The 17919-nt window shown below is 44.6% G+C and overlaps 1 pseudogene; it reads right to left on the reverse strand.

Moving 5' to 3' along the window:
• Positions 1 to 1505: 1505 nt before the first annotated feature.
• On the reverse strand, positions 1506 to 2198 carry LOC116484140 (translocon-associated protein subunit beta-like; annotated as a pseudogene).
• Positions 2199 to 17919: the final 15721 nt, after the last annotated feature.

Consider the following 17919-nt stretch of genomic DNA (forward strand, 5'->3'; position numbering starts at 1 on the left):
TACTGAGGGATTTACCCACTGACCCGGCGATTAAACTTTGCAATTTATCCTGAAGTGTGAAATGATAAATTCATTGCAGAAACATTTGTAATAGCAGAAGATTAAAAGTAACCCAACATCCATCAGCAGGGAATTGACTGAGTAAATTACAGTACATTTATACACTAGATTATTATGTAGCTATCAAAGTAATGAGGAAGCTCTTTATATGTTGCTATGAAAAGAACAGCAAGACATATTGACTAAGAAAATAAAAATAAAAACAAAACAAGGTATATAACAGCATGGCTCATAGGCTCTGTTTTTATTTCGGGGGTTGTTTTTGCAAAAAGGGGGAAGTTCTAATCTGTATTTTGTAAATGATCATATATGCATAAAGAAATCCTGTTGAAAAATAAAAAACCAAAAACATCGTTTTAAATAAAACATTTAAGAAGAAATTTAATAAAACAAGTGCAAGGTGTGAAAACTATACAACAGTGCTGAAGTAAATTAAAAATTTAAATAAATGGAAAGACATCCCATGTTCATGAATTGAAAGAAATAATACATGGAAGACTCATGTTTCCCTACTTCAACACTTATTGCAAGGCAACACTAATTAAGGCAGGGTGGTCTGGCATGAAGACAGACATAGACCAACAGAATATAATTGAGAGTAACAGTTGTGATCAATAGATTTTCAACAAGGGTACCAAGACAAGTCAATGAGAGAAACAATAGTCTTTTCAACAAATGCTGCTGGGTTAACTGTATATTAACATACAAAAGAATGAACTTGGGCCCCTCTCTCACACCACACACAAACAAGAGCTCATAGTAGGTCACAGACTTACATGTAAGAGCTAAAACTATAGAACTCTTAGAAGAAAACATAGAAGTAAATCTTCACGATTTGGGGTTAGGCAATGACACCAAATGTGCATGATAGATGAGAAGATGGATAAAAATTGGACTTCATCAAAATGAAAACCTTTCGCGTTCCAAAGAACATCATGAAGAAAGTAAAAAGACAATCTACAAACTTGGAGGAAATAGTTACAAATCTTGTACCTGATAAGGAGTTTGTATCCAGAATATATAAAAAATGCTTATAACAGAATAATGAAAAAAGACAATCCAATTTTTTTTCTTTTTTCAATGTGGCATTTGTTTTTATTATAAAACCCCTTAGTAAGCACTTCTCTAACCCAGAATAGACACTGGGTATCCTCCAAGAGTCCCATAGCTTTCATTTCATCTTTCACCCTCTTCTGAGAGGGGGAGGCAGGGGATGGGGGTGGTGTCAGGCAGTCTCCAAAATGCCTCTCCTAGACCCCTGAGAGAATTCACATTGCCAGCAATAAACCAACAGCACTTCAGTGGGGCATCAGAAGGCCCTCTAGGCTCAAGGCTGTTGCCAAAGGCATTCCTGTTTATGGCTTCATGATGGAACCAAGGAGGCTCTCACAGACTCCTAGGCCTGGTCCCTCACTATGGCTGAGAGCAGGGCAGGATCCAGGAGAAAGTGGCCAAGGGCTTAGAGAGAAGAGATTGCATTTAAGATACCCTTTGGAGTCTGGAAAGCACCTGGATTTCTTGGGAGAGGAGGGCTGTGGAAGCCCCAATCAGTTCTTCTTCGTTTTGGGAGTGTCATATTTCCTCTTGCTGGAGTACCACAATAGCAGGGGGGTGCCGATGGAGGGAAGGGTCATGACCCCAAAGGCTGCCCAGTCCAGAAAATGAGGGAAGAATCACCTGTCAAACTCCCGCTGAGCCAGGATTCCTCCCTGTCCAGGTGCACTGGCAGAGCCAATCACAACAGGCCCATCCTCCTGGGCCAGGTAAGTAATTGCTGCTGAGGTGAAGTTGAAATAACCAGCCTTGAGAGGGCGCAGGACCATGGTGTGGGAGACGTTGCTAGCAGGGGCAATCCGGTCCCATTTGACATTGAGCATTCCAGACACAATGCCAAAGTCTTCTGGAGGGTAGGAATCATCAGATAGTTCCACGTCTAATGCAGCACTTGAGCCGACATTGTAGATGTTGTACTGCAAGGTCAGGTCTCGTCCCTCCACGGCGTATCTGTTCAGCAGTGATTTGGAAACCAAAAGCCTGGCTCCTTCCTCTGCTTAAGTGACAGCAAATAGAGCCAACACCACAAATGACAGCAGCCTCATCGTGGGCGTCCCAAACGCCTTTCCGGAGCCACAAAGACAGGAAGAGCCAAATAATCCAATTTTTATATGGGCTACAGATTTCAATAGACATTTTCCCAAAAAAAAGACATACAAGTGGCCAAAAAGCACATGAAAAGATGCTCAACATCATTTGTCATTAGGGAAATGCAAATCCAAACCACACTGACATACCACCTCACATGAGTTATAAAACAGTGCAGCCGGCCAGGCACAGTGGCTCACGCCTGTAATCCCAGCACTTTGGGAGGCCGAGGTGGGTGGATCACCTCAACTCAGGAGTTTGAGACCAGCCTGGCCAACATGGCAAAACCCCATCTCTACTAAAAATACAAAATTAGCCAGGCATGGTGGCGGGCATCTGTAATCCCAGCTACTTGGGAGGCTGAGGCAGGAGAATCTTATGAACCAGGGAAGCGGACGTTGCAGCAAGCCAGATTGTGCCACTGCACTCCAGCCTGGACAACAAGAGTGAGACTCCATCTAAAACAAAAAACAAAAAACAAAAATTAAAATAAATAAATAAAATAAAATAATTAAATTTTAAAAATAAAATAGGCCAGGTGCGGTGGCTCATGCCTATAATTCCAGCACTTTGGGAGGCCAAGGTGGGCGGACCACAAGGTCAGGAGATTGAAACCATCCTGGCTAACATGGTGAAACCCCACCTCTACTAAAAATACAAAAAATTAGCCAGGTGTGGTGGCGGGTGCCTACAGTCCCAGCTACTCAGGAGGCTGAGGCAGGAGAATGGCATGAACCTGGGAGGTGGAGCTTGCAGTGAGCCAAGATCGCTCCACTGCATTCCAGCCTGGGCGACACAGCGAGATTCTGTCTCAATAACTAACTAACTAACTAACTAACTAACTAACTAACTAACTAAATAAAATAAAAATAAAAAAAATAGCACAGCCACTTTGGAAAGCAGTTTGGCAGGTCCTTAAAATGCTAAATGTAGAATTATCATATGACCCAGCAATTCCACTTCTAGGTATCCATCTACTCTAAAGAAATGAAAACATGTCCACCCAAAACCTGAACACAAAAGTTCATGGAAGCATTGTTAATAATCAAAGTGGCCAAAAAGTAAAAACAACCCAAATGTCCTTCCACTGGTGACTGGATAAACCACACATAATATATCCATAAAATGGAATGTTATTTAGCCACAAAACTGAAGGAAGTACTGACACCTGCTACAACATGGATGGCCCTTAAAAACATTATGCCCAGTGGAAGCAGCTAGTCACAATACACCACATATGATTCCATTTATGGAAAATGTCCAAAACAGGCAAATCTACAGAGACAGAGTAGTGGTAGCCTGGGGTTGGGGAGGAAAGAAGACTGACAAAGTTTCTTTTTGGGGTCATCAAAATGTTCTAAAATTAGCTTATGGTGATGGCTGCACAACTCTAAAACACCGACTTGTACACTTTATACAGGTGAATTTCATGGCATGTAAATTATACCTCAATAAAGCTGCTTATTCTAGGGGAGGTGGGAACTGGGCAGTTGGAGGACAAGGTGGGAAAGAGACTTTCCATTACATATCTTTTAATACTTTCTGTGTTTCAAACCATCTGACTATACTATATATTCAAAGGCAAATGTAAAATCAAAGGATCAAACAAAATTAAGACCCCTGATTCTTCCCCCTTTTGGGTGGGGGGAGCAAAGAGGGAGAAAGCCACCACCCACCACATTAGCACCATGAAGGGGTGGTTGAGTGGAAGGTGGGCAGCAGGTTCTATGTGACAAGGGCAGCCTTAGAGAGGTGCCAAGACCCATTCATGGCCTAGAAGCCACCAACGCCACTGGACCTATGGAGAGACAGTGCCTGACTGACCAGATGGCAGATGCCAACCTGACCAGAGGGCCTGACCCTTCCCCCTCCTCTACCACCATCAAAATCCCAGAACGACCATCAAGTGTCAAAGGAGGGCAGGAAAACCCCAAGACTGACACCAGCCAGGTGGAATAAAAGCTTGAGAGAAGCTCCATTGACGGAAAGGGAAGAAAGGGAACTCCTCTTGGACACTAGCTCTGCGGGCTGGGCTCACACTCCAGGCTGCTGCAGACTCGGATGCAGGACAGAGACTCTCCCCTGTACCCCAAGACCAGAGAGCAGCCAAGGAGGGTGATTCTCTGAGCCCTCTGCTTGTGCCTCCACACGTTTGGCTAGTTAACAGTTGCTGCACCAAGAAAGTTCTCTGTGGCCAAATTAGCTTGAAAAATCTCTGGGTTACATTGTCTGGGAAGTGAGGAGCGCCTCTGCCCGGCCACCCATCGTCTGGGAAGTGAGGAGCGCCTCTGCCCGGCTGCCCCGTCTGGGATGTGGGGAGCGCCTCTGCCCGGCCGCCCCGTCTGGGATGTGGGGAGCGCCTCTGCCCGGCCGCCCCATCTGGGAAGTGAGGAGCGCCTCTGCCCGGCTGCCCCGTCTGGGATGTGGGGAGCGCCTCTGCCTGACCGCCCCGTCTGGGAGGTCTACCACGGAGGCCAGATGCAATGTGAGGGCTGGACGTGGTGGCTCACGCCTGTAGTCCCGGCGCTCTGGGAGGCCGAGGTGGGTTGATCACTTCAGGCTAGGAGTTCGAGACCAGCCTGGCTAACATGGCGAAACATATGAAAAATACAACAGACAAACCAACCAACCAACCCAGCGACAACAAAACAGGTCTACCCTGGAGTCATACTCTAATTTTTTCTATTTTCCTCCCTTTCTGATCCTTTATCCCACTTTCTTTTTCTTCCTCTTCCTTCTCCTTCTTCTTTGTCAAATAGAGGATTGAGTTATTATCATTGATCCATACAAAGTCCCTCTCTCATTTATTTTCTTTAATTCCCACTCCCCATTTCTATTCCCTGTCTTCCCATGTGCAACCTTCCTAATATGTTTGATACGCATCTTTTTGTTTGTATGTATTTTTAGAAAATGTTTATTGTTTTGTGTGCAAAAAAATTTAATAAAAAAAAAAAAGAAAAATCTCTGGGTTAAAGAAAGCCAAAGGATTTTTTTAACTGCAGGTCTTCTCAGAGCCTTTCCTTGTGACTCTTTAATAGGGGATCTGACAGGTTCAAAGCACTTTTGTGTTTTTTGAGGGCTATCTGGTAGGAAAGACAGTCTTCTTCATTTTACACTGAGGGGAAGTGGCTCAGCCAAGGTCCCACAGTGGGTCACTGAACAACTGGCCAGGGCTGATTCTGCAGCACCAGGTGGCCTCTGCTGGTGCCAGGTCACAGTTCTAGCTGGGTCTTGACTCCCGGCCCCAGGGCTCTGGGCAATTTCATCCTGTGTCAAAGCAGCCTCTGGTCACTGCCTTGTCCAACTCTTTCAGAAAAAGAAACATTATGTATTTGAGCCCCTGGCTGGGTAGATTCTGGGGACGAGGTCACAGGGCACAAAAGAGGATGAGAGAACAGATTTGTTCTCTGCCTGGAGTGTGGGGACAGAGCAGCAGGGAGAGGCTGTGAATCCAGGCTGTGCCCTAGGTCCATCTGGCCTTGGGTTCTGTGTGCACAGTGAAGGATCTGGAGCCCTTTCATAAAGCCTTAGAAACCCACCCTGATAAAAATGTTGTAGTATAAATAGTCCAGTATCTTTAACAACCAACCAAGAAAAAAACGAGTGGAAACTGTTATAGATTAAAACATAGCCAAATGTCTAATGTGGGCTATGCTGGGATCCTGATTTGAACAAATCAACTGAGAAAGACATTGAAGAGATAGTGGGAGCAGTTTGAACCCTGGCAGGCTATGTGATGATGTTCAGGAATTGTTTTGGCAGGAATCGTATGATGCTTAGTTTTTTGTTTTAATTTGTGTTCTTAAGGAATAAATCTTGCAGTCTCAGCAACTCAAACAATCTGGTATTTGAGATTAGCATTAAAATGGTCCAGCGGGCATGTAAGGGGGAAAATGGGGGCTGTGTGGGGGCCGTGGTGACAAAGGGAATTCCTGATGGTGTGGCCAACCCTGTAGCCTCAGTGGCTTCTCTCCCGAAAGGCAAGCCCCACACCCCAGAGGCATCCAGACCCGGGGCTCTCCATGTGCAGGGGCTTGGGGAGGCTGGGACTGCCCCAGTGTGTGGATCTGCGGTGGGCCTTGCACCTACTGGACCCTGCCAACCTCCACTGGCACTCAGGCCCAACCTTCCTCACACCTCCCACCTGCCCTCCTGCCTGGCTACTCACATGGCTCCTCCTGGTCCATCTACTCTGGCCAGCTTGTCCACTCCAGCCCAGGCCACTCACTACTCAGGATGCTTATTATTAGTCTTAGATTTGATTAGTGCCTGGGCTGCACTTTCTGGGTTTTCCCCTCAACCTGTTGGATGTAAATCAGCCACACCCACTCCCATCCCCATGCCTGTGCACTGGGTCTCAGGGGCCCAGGTGGGTGGTTGCGGCCCAGGCTCCTGGTGTCCCATGGGGTACACACAGATCAGTGGAAGGCCTGCCTGGCCTTGCGATGAGGTATTGACTACGGGATGGCCCAAGTCTTCTAGATCTGACCCTGGCCACCCCTTAGTCCTGATCTCCTGCCCCCTGGCACACACCACAAGCCAGGCCAGCTCTCCAGCCTCCCAGCATCACTCAGGCATTTCACTCTTCCTGGACATTCAATGCCTGGTCAGCTCCTCCTTGAAGGCTCCACTGAGGTGTCACCTCCTCCAGGAAGCCATCCCTGACTGCCCCAGCCCAAGTCAGGTGGTGCTCCTTCTCTGTGTCTCCTTGGCCCTATCTGACACCTAACAGAGGAACCTCGGAGCCAGACAGCCTGGGTTTGAATCTTGACTCTGCTGCACACCAGTGGACGGCCTTGGTGGCAATTTATGAAACTCCTTTGTGCCTCCATGTTCTCTGTGTAAAAGGGGATGAGAACATTGCCTGTCTCACGGATGGTTATGAGCATGAAGGGAAGGAGCACAGTTAAGTTCTTAGAGCAGGTTCTTGGCACACAGTAAGTCCTCAATAAAGGCCGTGGAGGATGAACACTACGACCCGTATTGCACTGCATGGCGACTGCACTCCTGTGTCTTCCCCATCCTCTGAAACCTCCCAGGGGATGGGAAGCCCAGCAACAGCCAAAGGTGGAGTGAGAGGAACGTAAAAGCCAAAGAAAGCCCATGGGCCCTTAGGAAGAAACTGAAGGATGAAGAGGACGTGGGCAGGTGGAGAGGAAGGAGGGAGGCTCCAGGAAGCAGCTGGAGCAGGGTGATGGTGCACAGAGCAGGAGAGGAGATGCAGACGGTCAGCAAATACAGAAAACGCCATCTCCCCCAGATCAGAAAAACACAACTAAACAATGAAAAAGTAACTTTCACCCATCAGGTTGCAAAGTTTTAACGTTTGGTAACATCAGGGGCAGGGAGGTGATCTACAGAAACATAAACTCACGCCCCGCTGGAGGGAGGGAGCTGGCAGCAGCGTTCTGGAGGGCAACTGGCCAGGGTCAGTTAAATGTAGACCACAGACCTAACCCACCCGCCAAGAAATTCTCCTCCTCAGTGAGCCCCCTAATGACAGCCAGAAACTGGAAGCAATGTAAATGTCCATGCAATAGAGGACGCCTGAATCAGCGGGGTGCACAGGCCAGAGTCAGGAGTCTATGCCACAGTTAACGAGACAGATCTGGAAGCTCTTAGGACAGATGCTAAGTGAATAAAAGTAGTTTATAGCATGAGCCTTATAGTATGATCCCTTTTAGTAAAACAATACAAAACCAAACAGATCACACACACACACACAGTACAGTGCTGTGTTGTCTGTGAACACACACGAGTGTGAAGCATAAGAAGCCTGCAAGAACTTGCATGATGTCACCAGCTCTCACCAAGTGAGGCAAGAGGGAACAAGGACTGCATCAAAAAGCCTTTAGCTGTATTTGTAACATTTAAGTTTCATTACTCATGTCAATGAATAGCAACAAAACCACAGCTGGGATCTGGCAGGTGGGTTTCTAAGAGCGATATAATAAAGAGATCCCACTGCTAGGAATTTTCTGTCTGCGGAAACGAGCAAGCCTAAAGTCACTACGGGATGCCCTCATTGTGTCCCTCCTTACCTCCTGTTTTCACACCCCCAGGGTCAGAACTCTCACCACCTCACGGAGTAGCTGGCTCTAATGCTACAGTAGTGCTTTAATATTCTAATTCCACTCAGGAAACCAGCAGCCTTTAAAACTCTTAAACATCCCATTACAACTTGCTAAGGGTTACGGATTCCAGCTTTGGAGATGCAGGTGAGATGTAGGGACTCAATCCATGCCCTTGCCTGATTCACCAGTGTCCAAGGGTCCAGTGGTATGGCAGGGACCAAGGAATGCAGCCAAAGTGCCACCCATGGAGGTGTAGGGTGGCTGTGCCTCATCATGCTTCTTGGGAGGTGACAGAGGACTTAGGAGAGACTTAGAGGTAAATTCCACAAATTCATCAGAGTGACTTCCAGCCCAAGATCCCCCAGCTGAGGGAAAGCAGAAGGCAAAGCAAACTGAGCATCCTTGGCCTGGCTGAGGTCTGAGGGCATCAGGACAGAGGAGGAGACAAAGGACCCAGTGGCACCACACTTGGAGTTGTCAACCTCAAAACTCCAGAGCACTGACATGGCAATTTCTGGGCATTGCTAGGACCTCAGCACTAATGTTTTAGAGACAGAAAGTCCCTGTTTCCTGCTGACATCATCACTGCCGTGACGGTGCCGATAGGACCTAAAGTGGCCAGGGGCCCTTCTCGGCTCCTTCTCACGTGCCCCGCCCTCTTCAAGCCACCAAGAACAATCAGAGTCCTTCTCATGCTTTGAATTTCTCCGACTTCTGCCACAAGCCAGAGACATGACTTGGCTTCTACAGGGCTCTGTGATTAAGTGAGGCACATCCAGACCATCTCCCTGTGTCATATAAAGGGGAGGACATTCTACCAGGGAGAGTCATGGGGGTTATCTTTAGAATTCTTCCTGACATATTCCCATCTCAGCTTTCTGCCCCTTCAGAATTCTTACTGGAAATTACATTAGAGATGGAAACTTCCCCATCAGAACACAGAACTAGGAGCCCAAAGTAGACTTTTAGGTGAAAGAAAAGGAGATGTATGAGTTCCCTGGGTCAGGGCTGCCCACTTGGCTTGGAAAATGGCTGAGTCGAGCGGAATGTGTGGAAAGGTCTCCTAGGAGCGCCATTTTGAGCTCAGTGAGGGCCTCACTTCATCCCAAGGGCAGACTCACATCCTTTCACTGGGTCTCAATCCTGGGCCACTCAAGACGTCACGCAGCTGGCCCGGGGCTCGGCAGGTGGGTCTGGCTGTGGTGCTCACTTCCCAGTGCTGCTGACCTGGGGTGCCCACGGTGTGTCACTTTAGGTCCTATCGGCACCGTCACGGCAGTGATGACCTCCTTATTTTGACCCTCCACACATAGTCCTTGGTGGGAAATAAACCTACACGCAGACACCAAAGCCCTTCAGGGGAGGGGAGCAAGTGCTCGAATGTCACCTCTCTGACCACTGTGTATAAACTGTACCACTCACCCAACATTCCCAATCCTCCTTCCCTGCTTTATTTCTCTCCACAGCAATACAACCTTCAAATACGGTACATATGTTACCTTTTATTTCAGTTAACTGCCAGACCCCATGAGGATGTAAGTTCCATGAGAGCAGGGACTACTGCCTGTTTCATTCACCATGGAATCCCCAGCACCTACAATATTACCTGGAGCTGAACAGGTCCCTGAAAACAAGCTCATTACTGAGTTAACATATGGAAGGAGGCTGAAAGAAACCAGAGATGACACAAATAAATGAAAAAACATTTTATGGTCATGGATTGGAAGCATCAGTATCATTAAAATGGCCATACTGCCCAACGCAATTTACAGATTCAATGTTATTCCCATCGAACTACCAACCACACTTTTCAAAGATTTAGAAGAAACTATTCTGAAACTCATATAGAACTAGCAAAGACCCTGAATAGCCAAAGCAGTCCTAAGCAAGAAGAACAAAGCTGAAGGCAACACATTACTGGCATTCAAATTATGCTACAACTCTACAGTAATGAAAACAGCATGGTACTGAAATAAAAGCAAACACACAGATCAATGGAAGAGAAGATAAAGCTGCATACCTACTATTATCTGATCTTCAACAAAAACAAACAATGGGGAAAGAACTCCCTGTTCTGTAAATGATGCTGAGATACCTAGCTAGCCATATACAGTAGAATGAAACTAGAGGCCTACCTTTTACCACATACAAAAATTAACTGAAGATTTAAATAGAATACCTCAAAATATAAAAATCCTAGAAGAAAACCCAGGAAATACCATTGACATTGACCTTGGCGAATAATTTTTGGCTAAGTCCCTAAAAGCAACTGCAACGAAACCAAAAATTGACAAGTGGGATCTAATTAAACTAAAGAGCTTCTGCACAGCAAAAAAAACTATCAATGGAGTAAACAGACAACTTTCAGAATGGGAGAAAGTATTTGCAACTATGTATCTAATATCCAGAATTGATAAAGAAAATCAACAAGCAAAAAATAACCCCATTAACAAATTGGCAAAGGACATGTATACACACTTCTCAAAAGAGGACATACAAGTGGCCAACAAACATACAAACAATTCTGATCATCACTAATCATCAGAGAAATGCAAATAAAAACTTCGTTGAGATACCATACCATCTCACACCAGTCAGAATGGCTACTATTAAAAAGTCAAAAAATAACAGCTGCTGGTGAGGCTGTGGAGAAAAGGGAACACTTATACACTACTGGGAGTGTAAATTCTTTCAGCCACTGTGGAAAGCAGTTTTGAGATTTCTCAAGGAAACTCAGCGTTACCATTCAACCTAGCAATCTTATTACTGGGTATGTACTCAAAGGAAAGTTCTACCAAAAAAACACGTGTACTTGTATATTCATCACATTATTCACAATAGCAAAAACATAGAATCAGCGTAGATGCCCATCGATGGTGGAATGGATAAAGAAAATATGGTACATATACACCATGGAATGCTATGCACCCATAAAAAGGGAAACCATGTCCTCTGCAGCAGGATGGACACTGCTGGAGGCCATTATTCTAAGTGACCAATGCAGGAACAGAAAACCTTACCACACTTTCTCACTTATAAATGGGAGCTTAATATTGAGTACACAGAGACACAAAGATAGGAACAACAGACACTGGGGACTCCAAAAGGGGTGAGGAAGGGTGGAGGGCAGGGCCTGAAAAGCTAACCATTGGGTACTATGCTCACTACCTGGGTAATGGGATCAACTGTATCCCAAACCTCAGCATCACAAAATATACCACTGTAATAAACCTGCACATGTACCCCTTGAATCTAAAAGTTGTGTGTGTGTGTGTGTGTGTGTGTGTGTGTGGTGTGTACGGGGAGGAGAGAGATAGAGAGGGAAAGACATAACCTACCATGGTGTATTTTGGTGAGGTAGAAATAAAGTTATTTTAAGTAAAATGCACATGGCTACTGGTTTTCAAAAAGACAATGAACCATCTGACTTTCACCAGTTTTTTTCTTCTTTTTTTCCTTTTGGCTTTCTAATTCTGAGAGAACAAGCCTATGACAATCAGATCTAGACACATAAAATAAAGCAGACACATACTTAATATTTGTAATTTTACAGATTTAACGATGAAAGAATATAACTCTTCAGGCAAAATGAGTTTTGGGTTTCCTCAAACGTAAAATGTTTTGCAAACTAATCCAGGATGGTCATAAAAACAAACCAAAAAATCACTCCAGGAGAAATACTGTTCTTGTGATCACGACTGGAAACTGCGTCTCTTCCCTGCAATCTCAGTACATCAAGATTGCATCATAGAAGGCCAGTCCTTCTGAAAATGTTAACTGCTTTTTCACATCCACTCTGGCAGCCGCCTCGGTCTATTTCTGTCAGGTGGGGGACAGCACAGGCGGCATCAGGGGTGTCATACTCGAATGACAGCTCTTTTTAAATGTTTTCTTCAATTTCCCATTACCGTTCCTATTTCCTTTATGCTAAACCTCCTGCAGGCAGCCGCCTCCCTCTGGCTCCCTACTCTTTCCTGGGTCCTCAGCAGCGTGGTTGATGGGGTGGGGGAGGCTGTAACCGAGGAGCCTTCCTTCATGGCATGGTCCAGCCTTGAAACAGGGTGGAGGCAGAGTGGACAGGGTAGCAAGAAGAACAAACAGGGATCTGAGGTGAGTTTATACCTTGAAAGCCTCTATTGTTGGTCAGTAGCATGACGGGTTTTTTTTTTTTTTAATTTTTTTGGAGACAGGGTCTCCCTCTGTCACCCAGACCAGAGTGCAGTGGCGCTATCACAGCTCACTGCAGTCTCAAACTCCTGGGCTCAAGCAATCCTCCCGCCTCAGCCTCCCAAAGTGCTGGGATTCTTTTTCTTCTTTAACATAAAGTGAAAAGAAAGTTATGGCAAAGATACAAGGTACATATACTCTGGGTAGATTCTACTTTTAAGACATCTGACTGCTGATATGGCAGAGACTCCCAGTCCTGCTAATTTACTCTCTGGGCTGGGTCCTGGCTGAGGTGGGGTTTTTCTTTTTTCTTTCCTTTACTTTACTTTTCTTCTCTTTCCTTTTTTTTTTTTTTTTTTCTCTGAGATGGAGTCTCGCTCAGCCACCCAGTGTGGAGTGCAGTGGCACGGTCTCGGCTCACTGCAACCTCCACCTCTCGCGTTCAAGCGATTCTCCTGCCTCAGCCTCCTGAATGGCTGGGATCACAGGCATGCACCACCACATCCAGCTAACTTTTGCATTTTTAGTAGAGACGGGGTTTCACCATGCTAGCCAGGATGGTCTCAATCTCTTGACCTCATGATCTGCCCACCTCAGCTTCCCAAAGTGCTGGGATTACAGGCGTGAGCCACTGAGCCCAGCCAAGCCTGGGTTTTTCTTGCCAGCTTCTTTCATTTTCCATCCCCACCTCCCAAAAAGCTTCAGCCTGGGAAGGGAGTGTTGTGGCGCTGGAATCGTCGGAAGTTTTAGCAAAATGTAAGAATGCAGTAGGAGTTGGCAATTTTAAAGAGCGTATCTATTTAGTGTGAAAGACACAACAATAAAGCTTTTACAGGAAAACATAGGACAATATCTTCATGATCTTGGAATAAACAATGTCTTACACAGAATACAAAAAGCACTAATCATTAGAGAAAAGATTGATGAATTAGACTTAATTAAAGTAAGAACTTTTTTCATCAAAAGAAGATAATTTAAGGCACACTGGGAGAAGGTATTTGCCACATATCTATTTGACAAGGGACTTATATGGAGACTACATAAAGAACTCTTTAAAGCAACGAGGAAAACAACAAGAATCTGATTTTATAAATGGGCAAAAGTTCATATCCTGCCTACAGAGCCAATAAATCCCACCCGCCAAACAAAACAGGCAAAAAACCAGAACAGGTGCATCCCAAAAGGCACTATCCACATGTCAATTTGCATATGAAAAGGTGTTCATCCAGTGGGGGGTGGTGGCTCACATCTATAATCCCAGCACTTTGGGAGTTCGAGGTGGGCGAATCACGAGGTCAGGGAGTTCAAGACCAGCCTGGCCAACATGATAAAACCCCCATCTCTACTAAAAATACAATAAATCAGCAGGGCATAGTGGTGGCGCCTGTAATCCCACCTACTCAGGACGCTGAGGCAGAAGAATCGCTTGAGCCCGGGAGGCAGAAGTTGCAGTGAGCTGAGATTGCACCTCTGCACTCCAGCCCAGGCGACAGAGTGACACTCTGTCTCAAAAAAAAAAGAAAAAAAAAGAAAAAAAGAAAAGGTGTTCAGCCTCCCCAGCCAAAAGAAAAATGCAAATCAAAACCACAGTGAGACACTACTACGCATTACCCACATGACCTCCAGTAAAAAGACTAACACACTACCAAGTATTGATGAGAACGCAGAGAAACAGACCTCTCATAAATTGCTGAAAAGACATGAGTTATACAAATACTTCAGTCATCTGTTTGGCACTATCCTAGAACGTATGCATACCCTAAGGCCCAGGAATTCCATTCCTAAGTATGTAACCAACAGGAACGAGCACATACGTGTTTCAAGAGACATCCACGAGGACATAACAGCTGTATTCATAATAGCCCCAAACTGTACATGACTCAACTGTCCATTAATGACAGAATGGATAAATAAAGGTATACTCATACAATGGCTTTTAGGTGAAGAAAATGAACAAATTACGGTTACATGAACGGAATCTGAACAGAAATGAACAATTTCTGTTACAAATTACAGAAAAACATGGATACATCTCACTAAATGTGTAAAAAAAGCTAGATGTAAATATTACAGAGTTTTAAAATTCCATTTGTAATAAAACTCAGATGTAAGGAAAAGTAACATAATGTTTAGGGCTGCATAGTTTTGTAAAGATCTGTTAAGGAGAAGAATTGTGAGGATAACGGTTATCTTTGGGAGTAGCGAGGGTTATGATGGGAAAATCGTAGGAGAGGTCTTGGGAGCTGGCGCTGCTCCTCTTCTGGATGGGAGTGGTGACTGCATGACTTTTCACATTCTAATCATTCAAGAAACTATCATTTACATTTTGTTTGCTTTTATCTTTGTGTATGGTATTTCACAAAAAGGCTTATGTATCAGGTATCGATTCCTTATCTGACCTTTATAGAAAAAAAAAAAACTTGCTCTTCGGTGCTCTCATAATGTTTAACCTTGCCTTTTACTTAAAGAATTCCAGGAAATGGCTTTAGGTGAGCCAAAATATCCAACCAAGGTTGTGAGTGTCCCACTTCAGGAAGGAAAACTGAACAACGGGTTCATACAGCCTTGCTGCCACTGGTCAGAGCACCAAGTGGCCCATGACACAAGACAGCCATTGCCAGCAGATATGGTGACCCACAGTCCCCCCAACCCTCTACGTGCTCTACACAGCCCAGCCCACATTCCCTACCTTGGTATCAATTCCTGCATTTTGCCTAATAAAAAAATCCCTACGCATGTTCTTACTTGGAGCTAAATGATAAGAACACATGGACACATAGAGGGGAATAACAGACACTGGGGCCTACCTGAGGGTGGAGGGTGGGAGGAGGGAGAGAACCAGGAAAAATAACTAATCGGTACTAGGCTTAATACCGGGGTGATGAAATAATCTGTACAACAAACCTCCACGACACGAACGTACCTATATGACAAACCTGCACACGTACCCCTGAACTGAAAAGTTTTTAAAAAGGGAAGAAAGAAGATGAATACAGAAACTCATTCTATTTTGTGTACAGTAATAAAAATAAAATAAAACATGGCTATAATTTGAAGTTCTAGATGATGTAATATTCCTCCAGAGAATTAATTTCTGATTCCAGAACACAGTCAAGATAGGAGAAGATCATCAAAATCCAAAGCCCATGTTTCCATGGGTTTTAAGACTGAACAAATAAAAGGCTTTTTAAAGATGCTAAGGAAGAATATTTTAATAAACTAATAGCTAGAAAGACATTTTAAGGAAGGAAACAAAACACTTAAAATCAAAGAAAACACAAAAAGGCAACATTTCTCTTCAGTAAAATATAACTATAAACAAAGTTAAAAGATGACTAAGAAATAATAGCACTACATATGAAAAAAAGTTAAAAAGCATAATACATCAAGATTTCTTATAAACACAAAAAAGATGGCCGGGCGTGGTGGCTCACGCCTGTAATCCCAGCACTTTGGGAGGCCGAGGTGGGCAGATCATGAGGTCAGGAGATCCCGACCATCCTGGCTAACACGGTGAAACCCCGTCTCTACTAAAAATACAAAAAATTAGCCAGGTGTGGTGGCGGGCGCCTGTAGTCCCAGCTGCTCAGGAGGCTGAGGCAGGAGAATGGCATCAACCTGGGAGGCAGAGCTTGAAGTGAGCCGAAATCGAGCCACAGCACTCCAGCCTGGGGGACAGAGTGAGACTCCGTCTCAAAAAAATAAAATAATTTTTAAAAAACCCAGGAAAAAGACTAACACCTCAAAAGAAATACAAGCCAAGTACATGAGTTTCCACAGACACATACAAAAGATAAATGGCCTCTAAATGTATGAAGTGCTCAACCTTACTGATGAACAAAGCAAAGCAAGTTATCATTGTTCATTTACTTAATCTTTAAAATTATTCATAGAGCGTGCAAATTCTGAGAAAACAGTACCTTGCATGCTGTCAGTAGCAGGGCAAACCGAAGGGCAATGTGTCTATCAAGTTTTTCAACATGCCGGGACAGGTCAATCTACTTCCTTTTCTAGGACTCCATTTTCCCTTTCTAGGAATCAATGTGTGGAAGATCTCAGCACAGGCTCACTCAACTCCATCCTCATCTCTTTGTAGGGTGACTTACTGAATCATAAGAAACTAGGATATATTTGCCTGAAGGGTATATTTGCCTGAAGGGTGTATTTGCCAAAGTCTTAAAAGCTTGGCTCATCAAGTGGCCTAGTTTCTGTCGAAGAGGCGCCCTCTTAGAGGATCTGGAAGGTGCAAGGGAGTGTAAGGCTGCCCGTCTGCAGCTTCTCCTGGCAAGCATGGCTGGAAAGGCATTTGCTGTTCTGTGGCAGGGGAGCAGAGGTTCTGGGGTCTGTTTCATCATCATCCAGGCAGTGTGAGGCAGGCACAGAGCCCGTTTTGCTGGTACAGACTGCACCTGTGGCTGTGTGATCCCGAGGCTTATCCTATATCTTGGCAACAGTGGTGGTCCTGAGCAAGCACCTACAGAAAGACTTCCTGATTCTGGCAGAAACAGAAGGTCTTTTAATGGGTCAGCATTGAGATGCTCTGGGAACCCTTCCTGGAAGCTCAGTGGAGCCTACTGCCTTCTCCAGCCCTTCTAGTACCAAATGCCCTGGGTTAAATTCCTTTCTGCTTAATTATAGTGATCTCTGATATTTTCAAATGAATCCTGATATATACCCTTATACAGAAATAGCTCCTTTAATGGTCAAAAATTTGTACAAGGATCTTCCCTGTATTGTTTCTGTAATAAGTTAAACCCAAAACAACCTAAATGTCTATCAGGAGAATAGTGGCTAAATAAATCACCATATATTACGTAACCTTCTTTAAAAAATGAATCATTTCTCCAAATATTGAAATCTGAAGATGTCTTGGATGTATTTTTTCATTCCTTCAACAAATATTTATTGAGCTTCTACTATGATGTGACCATGTGCCAGCCACTGTTACAGACAAGAGCTATAACAGCAAGTGCAATAAACAAAAATCTCTGCCCTCACAGAGCTTACGTTCCAACGATAAAGTGAAATGGATTTCAGAATAAGTGCACAGTGTAATCAAATTTACAAAACACACACTCTCTCTGTCCACACTCACTAATATGTGTAAAGAAAAACATCTAGAGGAATACACAGCAAACCACAAGCAGTGGTTGTTTCTGAGGCTCATCTACCTGCATTGGAGAGACAGCAGCTGCTGGTGAGGTCCTCACTGGTATACCACTTTGGGGGATTCTAATAGTCTTAATGGACAGAAATATTCAGTCCAGCTTCACCTGCCAAGAAAAGAGATGGGAACATTTATATGTTGATCCAGTTCAAAACAGCGAATAATACTTATTAATTTGTTGTTACTTTTCTGGTGACTTAAGAAGTATCCCATGATGTTTAGTGTAACATTTACTCTATTTTCCTTTTCTCCTCTGGACTAAAGCTGAATTGGAGAAATGAGAGGGAAGGAGGAGTTAGCTGAGTGGAG

Source organism: Hylobates moloch, unplaced genomic scaffold (genome assembly GCF_009828535.3).
Source record: "Hylobates moloch isolate HMO894 unplaced genomic scaffold, HMol_V3 SCAFFOLD_15, whole genome shotgun sequence".
In the NCBI taxonomy this organism is placed as follows: domain Eukaryota; kingdom Metazoa; phylum Chordata; class Mammalia; order Primates; family Hylobatidae; genus Hylobates; species Hylobates moloch.